This window comes from Nomascus leucogenys, chromosome 2 (assembly GCF_006542625.1).
Source record: "Nomascus leucogenys isolate Asia chromosome 2, Asia_NLE_v1, whole genome shotgun sequence".
Lineage (NCBI taxonomy): Eukaryota > Metazoa > Chordata > Mammalia > Primates > Hylobatidae > Nomascus > Nomascus leucogenys.
The window spans coordinates 58,286,424-58,303,157 of NC_044382.1; the positions used below are offsets into that span (position 1 = coordinate 58,286,424).

The 16,734-nt window shown below is 41.8% G+C and overlaps 1 protein-coding gene across 2 annotated transcripts in view; it reads left to right on the forward strand.

Moving 5' to 3' along the window:
- The first annotated feature begins 2,268 nt into the window (after window positions 1–2,268).
- The window catches only part of CDH8 (cadherin 8), a 378,266-nt gene continuing 363,800 nt past the window's right edge, over window positions 2,269–16,734 (forward strand). The window contains exon 1 of one of the 2 annotated variants that reach the window (XM_003263129.4): window positions 2,269–3,024. The gene's annotated coding sequence lies outside the window, so the exon portion shown is untranslated. The remainder of the gene's footprint in view (window positions 3,025–16,734) is intronic. The other variant, XM_030795969.1, reaches the window with a different exon arrangement.

Genomic DNA, 16,734 nt, shown 5'->3' on the forward strand with positions numbered 1-16,734 from the left:
CCCCACTCTGCAACTAGCTGGGCACTTGGTTTACTGTCTCCCTTGGTCAAAATTACGACAAAGTTTCCAGCCACAGTGAAAAAATAAAAGTATCTTTTACTACATGGAGTCCCTCTCCATCTCATTCACTCTCTACAGCAGATTCCCCTGCAAAACTGCCTGCCTGTCACCGAGACCCAGGCTAGAGACATCCTGCCTCATTCTACTTTTTGCATTAGTCAGCCAAGGTTATTCTGAATGCAATCTTCTCTCCCTCCCCCCAACTCCTTCTCCAATTATACTCCTGCCCTATCAGATAATTCCTCACCCTTCCTCCCCCGCAATGCTCCACAACACATGCATTTCAGTCGCCATTCTAAAAAGCCTATGTACCACAGTCCTCTTCCCGCTGGAAGGCTGTAACCCTGGAGAGGATGTTGAAAAGAAAACACTTCCTTAAGGGGGTAGGCTCTCCCCATTGTGACATTACACTGCATCTTATTAAGAGTGGGTGGAATTGTTAAAGAGATAAATGCCTTGTCTTTCAGCATCCCTGATTATTTTAGAAATATCCTTATAGGGCTTTTTAACATTATCCTAATCCTGTATCACACTGCTTAATCATCCAAACCTCTCTTAAGAATTAGTCAGGAAATTTCTATTGCAACGCTTTGAGCAGATATTAGCAGGTATAGATAGGGTTACCCTGAATTCCAGAGGACCAAAATTCAGGGAAGACAATGTATATAACTGCTGTAAGAGTAAATATGGACAAGATGAGTCAAAGCAAACTCTTCTTAACCCTAGATACCCAAAGCCATTGGATTCTGGCTCTCTTTAAAAGCCATTGGATTTTGACTATCTTTACTATGTCAGCATAGTTTGTTAAGAAAATGAGATTTGAGGATATTGTCTAACAATCTGGCTTTTTCTTTTTTTTTGAGATAAGTTTGTTACTTGTGACAATCCCCAGCTTTCAGTAGCACATGAGTTTTTTTTAGTTCTCATAGATGTAAGAAGTTACCCCAAGGAAAGGTTCAAATTATTTGTTCAAAGTGAAAATGAATGTCTGAAATTAAGCACAACCCAAAATGTGATCTATTTCTTTGTCCACTTGGGACTGTCTGGTCTAGCAGCAGTTATAATTTGACTGAGCCTTGACTGCTGCTCCTCTTTCCAAGACAGAATTAGCCAATTCCAATACCCTGTAAGCAGACACAGTCTGAGAAGAGAACAAAGTTACTTAGCGACTGCCTGGAGGGAAAAAATACCACCTGGTTCTCTTCACCTCTGCCTCTCTGAAATAATCCACTAAGTCTCTTGCCTATGACAGCTAGAAAGTGAAACAAACAGATATTAGAGCTACAGTCAATATTCTTTTTCACATTTCACAATGGGTTGTTAGATGCAGCACACAAAAAATGTCAAATTTGCATAAATATCATAAGCATGTTGTGCCTATTTCCTCATTCTGTTCACTCTTTCTCATTAATTTCATTCAGACAATACAAGCTCCACAGACCGCGCGTCTGGTCCCCTGCACCATTTCCCCCTTATGTTCTTGCTCTGTCCCCAGATGGTAAAATCCACCCTCAGGCTCACGTCTAGTGCACACAGGGAAGGGACTAAATCGGGATCTCCTGTGGAGAGGAGGGGTTTTGTTTTGTTTTTTTAGGTAAGAATTTATTTGTCTTATATTTAGCTAATTTTATTAGAAGATGATCACTGTGGCATCGTCTACATGTTAGCCCCAGTGTTGAAAAGAAAAGAAATCTGGACCTCCTGATTCATGATCCCTTTTACCCCAGGGTGGCCGTTTCTCAAGATCTGAGCGCAGCCTATCAGAAGACTTGAAGTGGCCACAGACAGGGCAGCTCTTGGTGGAGGCAGGAAAGCCGCAAGGATGGTACCTGAGAGGATATGAGGAGATCAGGGCACATTAAGAAGACCTAGAAATTCCTCCCCTATTTCCCAAGCAAATTCTGCTTTGCCTGCCCTCCTCCCCACAACCAACTACTGCGCGCCCCTCCTGGCTGCCCCTCTGCTGTCCCTCATCCCATTTTCGCAAAGGAGCACGGGGACATCAGGAATGCGCTCCACCACAGAACCGCGACACACAGCCTCTAAACCATAGCGTCTGAGTTGCAGGCAGGGGTCTTACAATCATCTACTCTGTACGCAAGAGGCCCTTGGAATAAAGAGGAGGTAAGCTGCCCACGCTCAACCCTTTGCCCTGTCACGTCCTCTTCCTCCTACGGAAAATAGCTGCGGGTCACTGAGACGCTTTTCAACATAACGCCAGCCCCAGAGCTCAGGTGAGACCTCTAGAGAGAAAGCTCACGGGTACCTCCTCCGCATGCTGTTATTATCTGCCAGCCCCCTTATCCAGGAGCTCGGCCCTCGGCGGGCTGCGCGCACCGCGCGGAAGGGCTCATCTTCACCCCGTGGCTCTGGCGGCAGAGACGCGCGGGGCGTGCTCGGGAGCGAGGAGCGAAAAGTTAGTGCGCCCACTTGGGAAGGGGGAAAGAGAGCGATCGAGCCAGCGCGCCAGAGCCAAGGGGGAAGGCGGGGAGGGGGCGGGAGGGGGGACTGCTTACATGAATTTCCAAGTGGTAGACCTGCCTCTGCGCTCTGCCCAATGAGATCCGTCAGGGGAGGCACCCGGCTCACTTTTCCACATCACTTCACAGTTACATTTGGCAGGCAGGCGGGCTCGCACGCCGGAGCGCTCAGCCCAGAATTAGTGGATTTATTTGGAACCTCCCTGCCTCCTCCAAGCTCCGCCGCCGCCGCCGGCTTGTGCATAGACGGTAGCGTCAAGACACCAGCTGCACTTTGGGCTGCGGACACCCAGAGCCCAGCGCTCCCGCCCCGCGTCTCCGCACCAAGCCCTGCAGCTCCAAGAGGCATGAACGGAATCCGGAGGCGCCTGCCCAGCGCCAGAGGACCGGTCGGCGCTTGCTGCCCTCGGGAACTGACCCCGAGCCCCGCCAGCCATTTGTGAACCAGGAGGCTTGACATTCGCCAGCGCAGGGCCCCACAAGAGTAAGTGTTCCCCCAACCCACTCCCGTTTTTCTCTATGTCCCGACGATTCAGAAGGGACCGTTTCTTATAGGAATTCCCATGCCCCTTCGGACACCTTGCGCGCCTCCTGCCTCTCAGATGGTGGATGCGGGTTCCTAGCATAGGCTCTGGGCTAAGCTGTGTCTTTCACGATATCCGTGGGTGATAACGTACGTACGCCTCAGGGTTTTGCCTGACTGTTTTTGCAAACTGCTTTGACAACAGATCCTAGAGAGTAGCAAGCTCCAGGCTGTGCCCCTCCAGCTTTCCTGCTGGTTTCCTTCCCTGCGGGGACTTGGCTATTTCGCCGCCTCCCAACGCAGGCAGGCGCAGCTGCAGCCGCGCGCCTTCACTGCGGGGTCCGTGCGGTGAATGGGAAGCACCTGCCGCCCGCTGTGCGGAGGGTGCAAGCCAGGGAAAAAAGAAGGCGATGGGGCCCCAGTGCCCTATGGCTGGTTTTCTGCACCGCCTCATCTCCGAGGCGAGGGAGGGCGACCCCCGCGGCAGGGCTGCGGGCCAAGGCTCAGTGGCGAAAGCCCCAGCGAGAGGCTTTCCCACAAGTGGCAGCTCCAGCTCTGGGAGGCGCGGTGCCCGCTGCAAACTTGCGGGGCTCCGGAGTCGCCCCGCGGCTCTGCCCTCGCCAAGACGCTGCCCAGCACCCCCGCAAGACCCCCAGGCAGTGTCTCCCCGGAGCTCGAGATTGCGCGCACGGAGGCCCCCTTAAGCCGGGGACTCCGTAGCCGCTCTCCTAGGGACCGCTGAGGCCAGAGCTGCGCTTTCTGTGATCTGACCGCTTCTCATCCGAGAACCTTTGGGGGGCTGGTCGCGTCCCTCGCAGGACCGGAGGGAAAAAGGCTCTTGCCTAGGTTCTGCCAGTACGTAACAGGTTCATAAGGGACCTACTCCCGTTCTCCCAGGCTCCAGCCAAGGCTGGGAAACGGTAAAAACGTGCTGCCGCCGACGCTGATGCCAACAGGTATCCACAATTTCCTCCGCTTATTCCTCCCAAACACCGGAGCCTTCCCCCACCCAGTCTGGCAGAATCCTCAAAGTTTCCTTGCGGTTGACCCTTCCCCCCGCAGGCACGGAGCCGGCGGCATGTCAAGGACTAGCCGTTTGCCTCCACCAGCGGAGATGGCAGCTGTTTGCTTGGGTTGCTAAATGTAAGAAATCAAACAACATTAATTGTTTATTGTTGTAAACGCACAACATTAGTCCGTAATGGAAAATCGGGCTGGCAGCTGCTCACTTCAGCACCAATTAAACGATAGAGCTTATCACCAAGATAGCGGGAGGGAGGAAAGGTCCTTTCAACTTTACCACCCTTTCCTGAAGATTCCACGAGAGTTTCCTCCTTAGGAGGCATGATTCGACCATCCCTTAGCGCGCCCGAGCTGCTAATCAGATCAGCTGCTTTCTTTCACCTGGCGTCGTGATATTTGGGGGCTGACAATGGGAACGAGGGGACGCTAGGGAAGGTAAGCGACAGTACTGTCCTCTCGCATACGGCACCATCGCAAAGCAGATCCGAGGGATGGGGGTTGGCTTTTGAAGCGCCTGTCCTCTTTACAACACTCATGACAGCCATCTCAATGGTTAAAAACCCTCCTTGGGCTGTCACCTCCGGCTTCATTATAGGAGCTTTTCAACTGGAAAACTATATGTGGGAAAGATGTTTATGTAAGATTCGAAAGTGGGATTTTCCATCCATTCAGCCTCGCTGCTGCACCTCACTGCATGCAAAGTGAGCCCTGTCGTTCATGCTAAATACCACTAAAATCCGTGCCTAGATATTGCTTTGCATCAGCTGTGTCCAGTGTTGCAGGGATTTCTTCGTGTGCGTGTGTGAGTGTGTGTGTGTGTGTTCGAGAGAGAGAGAGAGAGAGAGAGAGAGAGATAAGAGGTGGGGGCTGGGAGTGGGATTCTTCTACGGAGAGAAGTGGATGTTCTCTTAGGGTTACATTCTTTTTCCCTTAAAGGGAGTTCTCCATAATCATCATGTCCAGACATGTTTTTCCACTTCCCCAAGCTCTGTGGCTGGAATAAATTCTAGAGCTATCCCCCTTATTAAATAATAATTCTGATAATAATATTCTGTAATTCTGCTTTAGCAGATTTGAAGCTTGCTGTCACATAGTCATTTCATGCTGGAGCAGTCACAGTATTTTAAATTGCCTTTGATTTTTTTTTTTTTTTTCTGGACTCTGAAGAAGGCGAGGAGTTGAGGAAAATCCCTCTGAAAATAGAGAGGGGAGTCTTTCCAGCAGCTCCGGGGACTGCTTCATTCAGAGCCCTTCAGTGGCAGTTCACCTTCCTCATTCTGATCCCCACACTCCCCAAGTGAATGTCAAGTTATCCCCTGACCACCACAAATAGGCCAAATGTTTTAGAGACACTGGCTAATGTGCTCCGAAATTTGTGCTGTAATGCTGTCATTCAAACTTTTTAATCTATTCCCCCTGCAAATTGGTTCTTACATTACTAATTATTATTACTGTTAGAAATCGGTGCTTCTGCTTCATCATTTACAGTCTCGTAAAGCCTTCAAGATGGGTAAATCTCTACATTCAAGACTCTGTAACATTTCTTGGCTGCATTTCTGGTGTGTAGGATGCATTTCTTGAGTTCTTGAAGCTGCATGAATTTAGCTAAAAGAACAGAAAATTTGATAGCACCCTTCACTAGAATAGCAGTTCCATTTGCCTGCTGTACACATATCATCTCTGAAGGGAAGGAATTCCTTACCCTGGAAAACAACCTTATTTGGGTATTATGTAGAACTGTGGTCAACACAGTATTCATTTACAGCAACCCCTCAATTAGCGTTGAACACAATTTAAGTAGCCAATGGCAGCATGATCGATGTAAAACAAAACAAACAAACAACCCAGGAAACATGCTTAGCCGGATGGAGAAGACCACTTGAGAAGGCCTTTGTAAAGACTGATGTGAATGTTCTCAAAGGTCTGATACTGCTTGTTAGTCAGGAGGAACAGATTGTTGGAACAAAGCAAAGAAACTCCAAAGAATCAGAATATAATGATTCTATTCGAGAAGTTGTACCTCTGGGCTTTGCTTTCCAGGTTCCTTTCATTGTTTATTGGTGAGGAAAAAGAACATGCACATATTAAAAAGTTCAAACCCACACTTCAACAGCTGTTCAGAAAACCTTATCAATGTAGGTAAATTAATGCTTTAAAGAAAAAAATGACAATCTTTGTTATTTTTCTACTCAAGGTGGCACACCTCACAGCTTTATCAACATTCCAGTTCGAGCAGATTTTCCATGCAAAACCAAAGGCTTTCAATAGGTAAAGTGACATTCAATTTGTATTTCCAACCACAGTTTTCTGGTCCATCAGCAAACTTTTGTGTCTGGCAAATCAAGGGACAAGCATAATCGGAGAAGCCTTTCTATTATAGGTGCAATTTAAGGTCCAAAGACTTCTTTTTGAAAATATTCTGCTCGGTGGTGCTGCTGAAACTGGTTTCAGTCATTTTATATTTGTTACAAAGTTATTCAGTGTAGCTGGTGGAGAAAAACAATTTTCTTTTTGTTTTCAGCACTATTGGCATTCACAGAGGAAATGGTCTAATTTTGCTTTTTAATTTAGGAAAAATGTCCTAACTTTGATGTGTTATACACTTCTCAGGGTGGGGGGGGGGTGTAGATAAACCAATGATAATTCTTGTTGCTCTGTATTATGTACACACACACACACACGCACGCAAATAACACACACACACATACACAGCGTGCTTCTTGAAAATGTGCCCAGATAACTAACTCATTTATTGGCTCAAGTCTGAGATTTTTATCGTATTCCCTTTGCCATTTCATCTGCCTTAGATTATTTGATTTGCCTTTCTGGCTACTCTGATTTGTATATCGATCAGTCTTTCAAAAAATGTTAGCTGTGGTGCTGGGAATTCCCCTCCAGTATCCAATACACGTATATTTATGAAATAGAACAATTTTTTAATGGACAAAGGCCATCATCCGATTTAGCAGGGCTTAATTAACCAAAGGGCTATTAGTGCTTTCTCATTTCATTCTTACAGAAAGTTGTGATGCTAATCTATTTCTGCTGAACTGTTGGTTCCTGTCTCTGGAACCTGCTTTAGATGTAACCATGAAGAGAAAATTAGTTGAACCTGGCAACTTCAAAAGGTCAGAAAAGAAATAAGTTCAAGGGATGCCATTTAGCTTCTTCTACCATATGTTGCCGCTAACTAAATCTCTGTTGCTTCTTCATGGCAAAGCACTGGGGCCAATACTGTTTCTTTTTCTTATCAAGTTTTAAGCTTTATTTCCTGGGTTTTAAATGTCATGTGCTATTCCCTATCATAAACAATATCCATCCTCTTGCTTAGATGTCTTGTGTGTGTGTGTGTTTGTGTGTGTGTGTGTGTGTGTGTGTGTAAGTTCTCTTAGTAGGTAGAGGTATACAGATGTGATTTTCTGTATCTCTTTGGAAAGTAACATAAATGAATAACATTTATATGTGGAATCTTCAAACAGTTTTCTTTCTCTGCCTCCACTACCAAAGACAATTGCAAATGCTAGAACGATGGATGGTTCAGGGCTAAGCACAGAGTTAGTGTTCAGTAAACATTTATTTAATGCAGTAACAAATTAGCAAAGACCCTGCACCCAGTACTAGTATATTTTCATTAAAAGAAAGAGATATAATCATATCCAAAGTTCAATATTGTGACTCATCTACCACAATTTTCTCTACAGAAATTTCATAAGTCCTTCTAAGTCTATTTTTAGTCACAGCTTTTCTCATTTTTTAAAATCAATTTTACTCATGTTCCATAAAGCATATTTTTGTTCCCTCACAATCATCTTTTAAATGATATGGAAATGTATAAAATGACATAATTCAGCTTTGTAAAAATAAGAATGCCTCCAAGACTAGACTTGCATCAAAGAATGCTATTAAACTATATTTGATGCAAAGTTATATTTTATTGGCAAAAAAATGCACTAATTGTGGAGTTGCTGCATGGGTGACTCAATGTCTGTACATTGTTGAGAATGTATAAAAAATAATTGAGGATCAATTTACTTCCTCTCTCCTTCTTTTTCTTTAGTATATTTTTGTATTTGAACTGAACAGTTTACCCCCATGTGAATTGCAACTATGGGTGTTTTCAAAGACAATTCCATACTCTTCTGTATTAATCAACAGGATACCTGGCCCTCACATATACACACAGGGAAAAATAGTGCGCCATGATAAGGTACTTTTGTGGATGTGTTTATTGATATTTTAGGCATATTGAAGATATTACAAAGGAATATTAAATGGAATCCCCTTAATCTTTTTTATGTACATCAAGTGAAAATATTACAGTATATTTATGTTTCATTTGCAATCAGAACAATATTTTCCATGCCTTTTTTCTCTCTAGATGGATTAATGAATAAAATATGATTATTCGATTCTAGATGTGACACAAATGATACAAAATAAGTAGATGGAGGAATGGTATAAATATCATAAGGGAATTATTTCCTTTTTATGTAAGAAGATTCATCTCCAAAATTTGATTTAAGAAGTACAAAGGCACAATTTCTTCTTTATTAGTCTGTTGCTGGTTGAGCTTTATAAACAGAATTTACATTTGTTTCTAACTATTCCCGTCTTCAACATGGGGATGCTCAGAAAAATGAAAAAAAAAAAAACAATTAATTCATACTTATTTTTATCAGAGTGGTAAAACACACATCTTCTCTTGCCTTTGAGTGTCGCTAAACTATAGTAGCTGAAGATTGTATACGTATTTTGGAATCTGCATAAGCAACTCCCTTAATTTTCATAAATTATACATTCTGGGTCATAACTCAGTAGTATTTTTATCAAATAATTGCTTGCTGTCTATCTGACTCTCTACTCATCTATCACCTGTGTCCGTAGTTCACGTTAAGTGTCAGTGAATGGTTATTAAGCTATAAAGTTTTAGAAACATGAAAGAGTGACAGTAAGGTGCACTTGTAAGCATGGTTACTACACAGTGTAATCTAATTGGCAGAATCTGGATGACTTATACTGGGATCGTTGGCTGCATTTCAATTTCAGTGTAAGAGACTCTGAAGCCCCCATTATGTGATATAAGTGATTTTAACCATTTCCACATTTCTTAAGTGAGAAGAGAAATCTAATTTCTGTCATCAGTAGTGCTAAAGTTTCTTGAAATAAATAGAAAAAGTTCGTTGCAATCTCTGATGAGCATTATCTTCTCTGAGCTCTCTTTTAAGTAGTATATAGCTATCACCTTGGATTCATCTTGGAATTAGTAGAGACTTTCCACTTGTGCTGTCCTCATAGGAATGTAGATGATTATGAAGTGCAATGGAATTTATCTTGTAAAAGAGATGTACCAGGCAATGTTTTTTAATGAGCAGCTACAGTTTGATTGAAAGAGAATAGCTCACTCATGAACAGGTAGTGCTTGCACTCTGTCCTCTTGGCACAAAATAGTGATGGACAATGTCATGTCTTCTATGGGAAGGAAAGATGTGGTTGGTTCTGGACAGTAAAAATGCAGCCCTTCCGAGGCTTAATAAAACTACTTGAAGTCATTGCTTTAATTGTATGTTAGTTGTGGAGAGGGAAAGCTTTTTCTAAAATGCTATTTTATTTATACCCACCCTGGTTCATGCCATTTTTGTTTTACAAATCAAGAGTTTAAAAAAGTTATTTTACTTATTAACTGTCTACATAGAACATTGGAATTTTCCCCACTGAAGTACATACACAGCATCAGATTGCAATAAAATAATTTTTAAAAATCAGTAAATATTTTCGGTTAAGCACTCGAAACATTGAGCAAATAGTTACTATAATTGCTACATTGACAAAGAGTTTAAATTACCTTATTTATTTATTCCTTAATCTTTCAAAGTAGGTAGTAGTAAACACAGAGCATCAGTTTCTTCACCTGCCACAGATAAGATAAACGTGCCCAGGTGACTTATTTCATGAACGATAGAGCTGTGATTCAGACTACTTCTATCTGACTCCAGACTCAATGCTCTAAACAGCTATCTCATGGGGCTTTCACAGTTCGGCTGAATTACAAGGTTGATAAGAATAAGGTTGATTCTGATTGATTGCTATGATTTAAAGGACCTGCACAAAATGTTGTCACTCAGTAGGTCTCTGGCTATTAAATTCTGAACATGTGATTTAAAGACTGCAAAGGATGTGACTTTAACGAAGGAGGGATTTAGATTAGACTCGAGAGATGACTTTCTGGCACCACTGTGTCTGTAACTGGCAAGGGAGTTCTGGGACTGATACTCATTTTTTTTTTAGGATGATCTTGATACTGGTTTGCCTTTAAAAAGCCCAACAGAAGAAAATTATTCTTAATATCTTAACTAAACTGATGATTCCAAGAAAGTTTTCTAAGTAAAGGTCTAGTTCTAGAACACTAGAGAAGAGATCTTATTTTGACTTTATTGTCTTTGTCACTGGCTTAGTCACCCCATTCTGAAATTTCTATAACAGAAAAATTTCTACGTGAAGAATAAACTTGTGACTCTACCTTGGGAAAGAAGGAAGAGGAGAGGCATTTATTTATTGATTTTTGCAAAGGAAACCAGCAATTATAGAGCTTAAAGAAAACAAAAACTTCAGGTAGAGAGGAGTAGCATGGCAATAACTAGCAAAAAGTGGATTTGAGGCCAGTCGCGGTGGCTCATGCCTGTAATCCCAGCACTTTGAGAGGCTGAGGCAGGTGGGTCACTTGAGTTCAGGAGTTCGAGACCAGCCTGGCCAGCATGGTGAAACCCCATCTTTACTACAAATACAAAAAAAATTAGCCGGGCATTGTGGCGGGTGCCTGTAATCCCAGCTACTCAGGAGGCTGAGGCAGGAGAATTGCCTGAACCCAGGAGGCAGAGGTTGCAGTGAGCCGAGATCATGCCATTGCACTCTAGCCTGGGCAACAAGAGTGAAACTTCAACTCAAAAATAAAATGAATTTGACAGATACTATTCTGGATGGCAAAACAAGCAAACAATATGCTTTTGGACAGATTGACATCTGGATAAATATGTGGTCTGATGCCAAAAAGGATGACCAGAAGGGTTGTGGCTGAGTGATGGATACACAAAATAATATGTGCATGTGTATGTGTGTGTGTGTGTGTTTACATAAACAATTTCAGAATATGTTTCTGCCAAGGGAATCTGGTTAGAGAATTCTGAAGGGTTTAGGAAAGGTGATCTTCTTGTATTATTTATATTTGAATAAATGCAAGTGTATTTCCTCTCTAAAATCCAAAGGCTTTTTCTACCTGCTCAGCCCCAGTCAGCCAGGGCTTGGCTGAATTGCTCTGGGTCACACACTGAATCGCCATCCCCTGCTTTCGTGAAATACCACTTTGAATTCAATGTACATTTACCTGTTTTGAAACAGGCTGCTAATGGCTCTAAATTCAAGGTCAGAAACATTTTTAATAGAAACTCACTGGTTCTCTGTGTCATTTTTGCTTTCATGAAATATTGTGGCTGCTAAGCCTAGTGGATAATAAAAGCATAGTTTCCTGCCAACCACAATAATCTGCTGGATTGAATCCTGAAGTGTCTATAAAAGCCTGTTTCGGTTTTAGACTTCATCTATCAGTGTGTTGTTCATCATTTTGAACTTTAATCCACATTATTTACAAAATGGATGGTGTAATATGTTTTTGCATAATGACATATATCTGTGACTTGACTGAGTTCATCTTAAAATAATGTTGGAATCAGCAGAGTGAAAATCAGGCTGTAATTAGAACTATCTCTGAAATGTAAGTATGAATGAAAAGTCAGATTATAAGTATTTTACCCAGGAAAATATATCATCATATGGGGGAATTCTAAAGACTTTCGTATATGTAAGAATTCCAGAGAAACTGTAAAATCTCTTCATCTCACTATCTGGGTGTAAATCAATGCAACAGCATTATAATAAAATAGATTGCTTGGTCAGACACACATACTGTGGTTGGAAAATGTAAAAATAAATTGATTTTTTTACCTCAGCTTTACAATCTTGCTCAATTTCTTCTTCCTTGCATAAAGTTAAGCAGTTTGTGTATGCAGCTACTATTCACAGTATTTATTAATACTGATAACACTGACATAAGACTCAGTTGCATCTCAAAAGTTTCTACAAAGCCATTCTCTGATGTTCTAGGAGGACCATGTTAGTCTGCCCATGGCAGAGGTACTAGCATACAAATAGTGTGGTTCCAAGTGTCACAGCAGAGTCCCATTTCTCTCGAATTAGCAGTATTGCCTTGAAGACCGTCTCAACACTCCCTGATAGCATGCATGTGCCTGTGAACACACCAGTTAGCTCAGCAATTTTCCCACTGCCTCACATAAAATAGATATGCGAGGAGAGGAAAGTATTGTCACATCATATAAAATTCCATATATTCATACACCCTAGTTCAAGGTTTCCCCAAATCTATGTGTTCAGTCCTTTATTCACAGTGGTGTTTAAGTAGTTCATGGCATGACATTCAATGACATGAGGAAGTGACTCTTCCACCACACCACTGAGTCCTTTAGGTTATCTCGAGGAGGTCTGAGCTGGCAGCTGGTCTTCTTTAGAACTACTTGCTTCGGAAAGTGTGGTTTTCAAATCAGTAAGTGGCATCAGCACTGCAGGAAGGTTATAAGAAATGCAGAATCTCAAATCCCACACTAACCTAAGTGATTCATAATCTGTGTTTAAACAAGATTTCCAGGTAATTTGGATGCATATTAATATTTGAGAAGCACCCCACTACAGGTGTGCTAGCATTGGCTCTTTACTGGGTTTTAACAGAGCTGATGGTTAAATTTTCAGTAATTTTCAGAGCTGGTTAATGGTCAGTTGGAAGCTTAAAATTGGTCATGGTGGAAGTATTTATGCCATGAAAATCAGAAAACATTACAAATCAGAATTTTTTCTTTCAAAGAGCCACTTATTAAATATTAACCAGTCTGCCTCTAACTATTGCTGGTCTTTCTTTTTAGCAAATAGTGAGATGACCTCATGCTTTTAACAGTGTCTAGTTTAGTAAAAACGAAACATTACTTAAAATGCTAATCTCCCTGTACTTTAATTTGGTTATCTCTACAATGAGAATGAAGATAATAAAGTAATAATAATATTATATTATAGAGTAATTTTGAAGAATAGATATGAATCTATATGTATATATCTGTGTATGTATAGTTCTTCATGATTTAATATTTTCTGAGTACTTTCTAAGTGTTTGCTATTAACCTCATATTTAAAGTTATATTCCATTATGGCAAATAATATTAGCTTTCCATTTAAAAATAAATATTTCAAAAACTGAGCCTATTTCAATAAAATTTAAAGTAATAATACAGATGATTCAAGAATTTGGCAAAATCTAAGAGACGGCATATAAGTGTTTCAGTCTTTAGGGCTATACCATTGACTTCAGGGTATTGGCCATCTCACCCCCAGAAACCCCTGAAAATTGGGAAGTTGCACGGGAATAGCACTCAGTTGCCCCTCACACCCTCTCTGTGGTATATGGCTAGACCTTTGGAGAAATCAAACATGCTCTTCTCTTCACAAAGAACTGGCAGAGGAAAGGGCTACATATTAACATGTACTCTGTAGAGACCATCATTATTATGAATTTGATGGGTAGGAAAAAAGATGGAGTGACCATGGACTGGGTGATTCTGCAAATAATAATTTGAAAATTACCTTAGATGCTGATTCATTCAGAGATCCCAGATTAGTTGGTGGTCTTGTTTGTATCCATTGGTTGACTGAAATGTTCTTTCACTTATACCCCCTTCTCAGTTGGTTAATTCTATTTCAACATTTAAATGGCATCCCCTCTAGGAAACCTTCTTTAATGCTGCCAACATGAGTGGCTTACCTATCACTCCGTATTTCTTTTAAACCTTCTAAGACTACGTTTCAGTGAATTGATTATGTATTTCTTTATCTTTGCCAAACAGATTCTTTGCTTCCTGAAGAGAGGAGTTCTGACCCATTTGCCTTTCTCTCCCCAGTACCTGAACATACAGTATATGCTCATGAAATATTTCTACAGTGAGAGGAAGGGTCTTGTTCAAAAAGAATTTCGAAATTACATTACTTAGGTTCAAATAATGGTTATCTCTTTACTTAGAGGTGCTCCTTGAGTAAATCATTTCATTATTCTCTGCCTCAGTTTTGAACGCAACAAGGCAAGGCATTATATGCTTTATCTAACGGTAAGATATTGTGTTAGTGGATACTATTTGTGACTACACACGTATCCCCTTTTTAATTAACCTACTCATTCTGACTAGTCAAGCTATGCCATTGTATAACATTGGTCCAGAGTCTATTATCATTTTTTTAACTTATTCTGGTGAGTTCAGGTAGAGGGAACTCACTGCAATCGATGCTGCAGTCCATCCAACATACCACAGTCCATCCTCATTGCCGCTTAGTGGTTTCCATGAAAGTGTCTATTATGAATTTAAATTGAGATGAAATTTTCTTATCCCAGAGTCATTAGCAACAAAGCAGATGCCAGAGTATACTTGCAGAGTGTCTGGCAAAATATTAAAGAACTGTGCATGCTAGTCTATCCTATCTGACGTACTGAGAGTATCTCCTTTAGTCCTCAAAACCAACCTGTCAGGTCAGTATTATTATCATCGTTTCATTGCTGTTGTTATTAATTATCCCTCCCTCCGCCGTTATACAAGTGGTCAGTGTAAGAATTAGAATTCAAACCCCAAGCAGGCTGATACTAGAGGTCATTCTCATAACCATCTCATTGTTCTGCTATTGTAGAACCCAGGCCGACCAGGTACAGTGGCTCATGCCTGTAATCCCAGTTGTTTGGGAGGCTGGAGTGAGAAGATCACTTGAGGTGAGGAGTTCGAGATCGAGATCAACCCCTCCCCCATTTCTAAAAATAATAGTAATAATAAAATTAGCCAGGCATGGTGGTGCACGCCCAGCTACTCTGGAGGCTGAGGCAAGAGGATCACTTGAGCCCATAAATATGAGCCTGAGTAAACAAATAAACAAAAAAACTTATGCCTTTGGAGAATAACATACATGGCTTTTGCACGTTCAAGTATGGTCTATCATGGAGTAGCGGAGAACTGGAAAGAGTAAGTCCCTTTTCTCTGAGAAGTGTTTAGGCTGAGGCTCCATGACTAGAATGGATCTCACCATGTGTGTTAAATGGCACAGGTCTTTCCCCTCTAGCACCATCCTCATTCTCCACCATAAGGAAGATCTTTGAGCACCTTTTTGACACCCTCATACTTTACCAACTTTTACTGCAGAGGTTACATAGCTTCATTCTGTTCATTCATTTGTCTTTTTTTCTCAAAGCCTTTCTAAGGCAGGAATCCTGTCATCACCACACATCTAGCCCAGGATAACCACATGGATTCCAGTTTACCGAGTATTTCCCACGATCTGGCTGGTTTACATGTGTCTTATTTCTGAACCACACTACTGTCCCGTTAGGTAGGAATTATTATTAGTGCCACTTTGCAGAAGAAAAGACTGAAGCTCAGAAAACTTGAATATCGTGTCCATCATTACAGAGACAGCAAACAAGGTGAGCTGGGATCCAAACCCAGGTGTATCTGTTTCCAGAACAGACAGTCCTCGGCACGCACAAGACGCCTTTAGCACCAACTTCTCCCTCAGGTCTAGAGAGAGCACAGCATGGGTGTGCTGTAAATGCTGTTAAAATAATAAGTGGCTTGACCATTCAGAAAGATACAAATATTTGGGGGTTTCTTTATGGGGGCTTTTTGAGTTTTGTTTAGTTTAAGTTTTGAAGCCTGCCAAGGTCTGCTCACACACTGGGATGAGAGAAAGACTTAAGGGGAATCTGTTTTAAGGGGAAGATTTTCTGCAATTCCAGGGAAAGGAGGAAACTTTGTTCTGGACTCCGTTTTCTCTGTATTGGCTCCCCATTGAAAGCTGTTTTTTTTTTCTTCCATTTCCAAAGCAACTGCTGCTTGCCGTGGCTCCTCTACACTCGTCAGGTTGAGACCTTTTGAATTATAGAGTCCCAGTGATTGAGCTGAGCCCAGGCAAAGAACGACAAGCAGGGTGATTCTACTGGCCATCTTGTTAGATCAGATATCGCCTATATTTGCAGTACAATCCGGGTCTGCCCCTTTCAGCTGGCTTCAGTAAGGCCACTCACCAGCCCAGCTGATGTTAATGACCTTCTAGCTTTCTTATTCTGAGCCAGAATGGAACCAGAGACCTAGAGGTGAAAGGTTTCCTCCCCTTTTATGAATTCCCTGAGCCACACTGTCCCCGAGGGTGTCCTGAGAAATTACTTTCCCATTTAGTCTAATTCAGCAAAGCTTCTCTCTTGGATCTGCAGTGAACATTATTTCTTTAAAAATATTTTTTGAGAGGGAAGAAACACATTTTGCCACGCTGAGGGTGAGCAAAAAATGTATCTGACGCCTCAGGTAATGGGGATTTTTTTGTGCCCTTGCCTTCAGAATCTCTTCAATTGAACATTACATTTGTTACCATATTTTATTCCCAAGGGAGCTTTCCATAATTTAAATCTTCTTTTTAACTGTACATTTAGAATGGGGACCCTGACACTGTCCTGATTATACCATACAAGCTGGACAATACAGAATTTTTCTCTGGGAGCATTCTAAT